The following is a 5000-nucleotide window of genomic DNA, read 5'->3' on the forward strand; positions in this document are numbered from 1 at the left end:
ACTGTACACGTGTGTGTATATGTGTGTGTGAGTGTGTATGTATGTGTGTGTTTGATGCCCCCATATGTGCACTCCGGCTCCACGCTCCTCCGTCGCCGTGCTGTCACTGCGCTGCTGTGTGTGTATGAGATCATGCGAGACTGCTGTCTCCGCCTCGGGGCCGAGGGCAGGGTGTGTTTGTGACGTGGCCGCAGCCCTAATCATTTCTGACCAGAGCCGCCACAGACAGAAAGGGTATGTCAGCAGGACGGGCGGGGAGCTGTGAACAAATTCCCTCCTGGAGGGCAAGAGGGCTATGTGTGTTTGTGTTTGTTTGTGTGTGTGTGTGTGTGTGTGTGTGTGTGTGTGTGTGTGTGTGTGTGTGTGTGTGTGTGTGTGTGTGTGTGTGTGTGAGTGTGTGTGTGTGTGTGTGTGTGTGTGTGTGTGTGTGTGTGTGTGTGTGTCTGTGTGTGTGTGTGTGTGTGATGTTTGTGTGTGTTTGGTGTGTGTACAGTATGTGTGTGTATGTGTTTGTGTGTGTGTGTGTGTGTGTGTGTGTGTGTGTGTGTGTGTGTGTGTGTGTGTGTGTGGTGTGTATATGTGTGATGGCAGGAGCATTAGTGGTCAGATGCAGAAAGCCATCTGACATTTCCCCAAGAGTGTGAGGGAGAGTGAGGTATAGAGTTGAGGGGAGAGGGAGGCAGGGAGGGTGTGTGTGTGTGTGTGTGTGTGTGTGTGTGTGTGTCTTTGTGAATGTGTGTTTGTATCTGTGTGTCTTTTATGAGATAGAGGGAGCGTCCATTTCTCCAAACAGCTTGTCCTCAGGGAGCATTTTTTAAAGGAAAGTGCCACAACCTCTTACAGCTGCAGAGCCATCTAAACAGATGTAAATTGCTCGGGCGCAGCCCCCTCTTCACTGCAACTCAACGTCTATGTCTGATTTCACATACTTGAGCACAATGCCTTATATCGCTTGAGCAGCACACTGTGTGTTTGCATTAGAGATACATCAAGTAGAAATCTATAATGTCCACAAATGATATACTACTGCATATGAACTGCAGTATTGTGCTACCCTGAGGTCTTCCTGTTACAAACACACCCACAATGCATTGCTCTGAGGAAGAGGATATGTATGGCTATAGGGTATAGGGGAGGGGGGGACACACTTGGCCTGTGTGCTGAGCCACAGCAATTAGTATCTTGTCAACATTTGTTAACTATACACTGTAAATATAGGAGCATTAGGCGCCACACAATAGAGAATCAACAATTATATATCATTCATTATAGCTATTATAGCTAGCAAGCTAGGGCAGATATCTATTTAGGTCACTATCAAGCTTTACTTCAGCCAAGGTCTGAATCTCCTGTAGCCTATTTCATGTCCAGTAGCTTAAAGTATATGATTTTAAAACGTGATATATCTGTAGATGCTACCACAGTGCAATTCTTTACTCATTAGCAAGGATAGCATGCTTACTCTGATAGATGAAGTAGGCGCATTCAGAATGTCAATGTGTGCTTCATTTCTTGTGATTACACACTAAGGGGTAAGGGTAAGGCAGAAGAATTAACCTTGGTTGGATTATTGGCAGTACAGTGCTAATTGATTTGCTTAGTGGTTTCTGGCTGATTACACTCTGGCTATGCTGGTGTGTGTGTGTGCGTGCGTGCGTGCGTGCGTGCGTGCGTTCGTGCGTGTATGTGTGTGTGTGTGTGTGTGTGTGTGTGTGTGTGTGTGTGTGTGGTGTTGATGAAGATGGAGAACATGGTGGTGGTAGGTAGTGGTGCTCACAAAGGGGGGTGTTGGGGTGGGGATTTAAGGGGTTCCTTAATGTGTGGATGAATCTACCATTAACCTCAGATGAGGAGGTGGCTCATTAGGCTGCTGTAAGCCACGGGAATCCTCTGCCACCGTGCAACCCGTTCCCCTTCCCACTGGCAGGAAATCATATTATCCTGTCGCCATTGAGCAAATGAGGGGGCTCTCTTTACACTCGGTGATTCCCTTTTTTATATTTTATTAAAAGGCTTTTTCGTTTTTTGTGTAACCCTGAGAAAGTGCTTAAACGTATGGATAAATGTCAGACCACATAACCGCTTTGATAGATGGGGCTAATTATGTTTCATGCAAAGACTTGGTCCCATAAGACTTCGGTCATATGCTGAAAAGCAGCCAGAATGTGTCTATATTTCCCACAAATTGGTCTGTTTCTTCCTCCAAAGATCTACCCATGAAATTATCCACATACTTTAAACTTGTCATTCCTTTTCCTAAGAGGTATACCACAGGACCTTCCAGAATATAAAAGACCAGAGGCTCTGGTGCAATGGGTTCCTGACCTCTCGAGTCGTACGCCGCTGCGGGAATGAGTTCCGTCCTGACCTTTGCCAATTTGTGCCATATTGCACAGTAAAGGGACATTTGTGGTGGTCAGATAATCAATTTTCCCCGCGCTCTCTCGCTGAAAGATGAAATAAAATGTGTGTATAAAAATAGTATGGGCCATAAAAGGATTCGCAGAGAGGGTCACGACTCGAGTGGCTCTTCCTGAATGGAGTTTCTCTCCAAATCTGTTGATTATAAACAACTGAGATTGGCTGGTGAGTCTCAGGCCCCCAGGGACACACAGAGACACAATAAGACCTAAAGCTAACCCTATCCACACATTATTATTTCATATGATTTTAATCTAAATGGTACAGTATACTGGTAAGATATTGTATTATAGCTTAGCATTGCAATGTGTCCCATGTGAGTCACATAGAAACCTTACTTACCCTTTTGAAGGTAAACTCCTATCACAGTGACGGCCATCATAATGATGAGACTCCTACAGTAGATGCTGCAGTGTAAATCGAGGTGATTGTGTTTCCATTTGTGATCCTTGAGACAAAAACAAACACCCATTTCCACACACACAGGGTATACATCCCTTAAAACTACCTCCTGAAGTGGTTCAGGCAATCAAATTTCAATCTGTCCTTTAGTCACATATTTACCAGTACACCTGCAAGTAATCCATGTATATAATGGGCGTGCTGGAGATACATGCAAGCATGAATGGGGCATCTGGTAGGATCCTTCAACAGTCCTCAGATCAGTGTTTGAAACACTGAATGCATATTTATGCTTTTATAAAGACAATGGCAGGAGAACCATATGTCAATTGCGAGGTTTGTTTACACTGTGAGTATTGAGACGCATTAAGGTTAAATGCTAATTGATGTAAATGGGACTATGTTTATGTCTTGTGCTTGTCTACTCAATTTAGGGCACTCAGGGCATGCACTTCACAATTTACATCAGCCTATACAACTTAATGTTGCCATGTGAGGTGTGTTTGGCTGTCTCATGCCTTAGGTGTGTCGTTGAAGGTTCTGTATGTTAATCAGTGAGACTTTGACAGGCAATCAGGTGGGGGTTATTCTCAGACAACTGGTCTGCCCTCAGAGCCTCGTCGCTCCATCACCTTGACAGTTCACCTGACCCTGTGTAGCCTACCTACCAAATCAGGCATTTAGTCAGTCTATCAATCAGTCTGACTCTCTCTCTTTCTCTCTCTCTCTCTCACACACACACACACACACACACACACACACACACACCCCCTTGCTATCTATCTTTCAGTGTAACGCTCTATTATTCCACTGCCCTATGCCTTTCCAAGCCCCACTGGCAACCCAGCTTCCTTTCCCACCCACTGGCAGGAAATCATATTATCCTGTTGCCATTGAGCAAATGAGGGGGCTCTCTTTACACTCGGTGATTCCCTTTTTTATATTTTATTAAAAGGCTTTTTCGTTTTTTGTGCAACCCTGAGAAAGTGCTTAAACATATGGATAAATGTCAGACCACATAACCGCTTTGATAGATGGGGCTAATTATGTTTCATGCAAAGGCTTGGTCCCATAAGACTTCGGTCATATGCTGAAAAGCAGCCAGAATGTGTCTATATTTCCTACAAATTGGTCTGTTTCTTCCTCCAAAGATCTACCCATGAAATTATCCACATACTTTAAACTTGTCATTCCTTATATAGGTATACCACAGGACCTTCCAGAATATAAAAGACCAGAGGCTCTGGTGCAATGGGTTCCTGACCTCCCGAGTCGTACGCCGCTGCGGCAGGACTTCCAGAGTGTGACCGTATGAATGGTGCTTCCTGCTCCTCGTAGTGAAATCCAACCTGTGTCACATCCTCTGTCATTCAGCTGCGACACCCCCCCCCCCCCCCCCCCCCCACCCCCCAGCAAGCCGTTCCCGCCAGTGTCCCTCCCAATGATGCCATTACAGAAGAGGGAGAGGAGCTTTTCCTCCAACAAAAACTCAAGCCTACTCATCTCTCACATGGTGTGTCAGTAATACTGGGCTTCTCGCTCTCAGGGAAGTATTTTTGCAAGTGTTGAAGTGGAAACAATCCCCCCGGTGGGCAAGAGAATAGCCACAGGTACCTATGTGTGCTTGAGGAGGACAGCAGGCTCCCTGAAATGGGAAAGGAAGGACAGAAAGAGCCTGCTCAAGTGGAGGGCAAAATAAAAGCCCCTAATGTGTCCTCTTTTTCGTTCTGTTTTGTTCCATTGTGTGTAATGGTGACATGGTGTTAGAGCCTCTCATGTGGACGAGTGATGTGAGTGACAAGAGCAGCCGCCATTACCCCGCTACCGTGACACTCATTAGCCACGATCGTTGCCATGAGCAACCAAGAGAGGCTCCTTTGATGGCAAAAATAGGCAGCCAAGAGAGCCAAGCATTTCTCAGCTAATTGCAAGCACCCAATAGAGACACATTCTATACAATAGCCATAAGACAACAGATTCCTGCAATAAATCCCACAAAGCCACAGACGCTGTTTAAGTGCTGTAATTGGGAGTATGCATTATTGCATGCACTTAGGCATAATCCAATTGCGAGTAATCGTGTCCGGCAATTTTCAAGTGGGGTCGGCCATTTTGTTGATGTGATGGAAAATAATCTGGCGATGAGAGAGGGCCTTGTCGTGCTGTGCAGTGCGGCG

At 45.6% G+C, this 5000-nt stretch overlaps 1 protein-coding gene across 1 annotated transcript in view; it reads left to right on the plus strand.

Annotated features, from left to right (window-relative positions):
- The window catches only part of gabbr2 (gamma-aminobutyric acid (GABA) B receptor, 2), a 214396-nt gene that overhangs the window by 52112 nt on the left and 157284 nt on the right, over positions 1-5000 (plus strand). The gene's annotated exons all lie outside the window — the stretch shown is intronic.

This window comes from Alosa alosa, chromosome 20, assembly GCF_017589495.1.
Source record: "Alosa alosa isolate M-15738 ecotype Scorff River chromosome 20, AALO_Geno_1.1, whole genome shotgun sequence".
Classification (NCBI taxonomy): Eukaryota; Metazoa; Chordata; class Actinopteri; order Clupeiformes; family Clupeidae; genus Alosa; species Alosa alosa.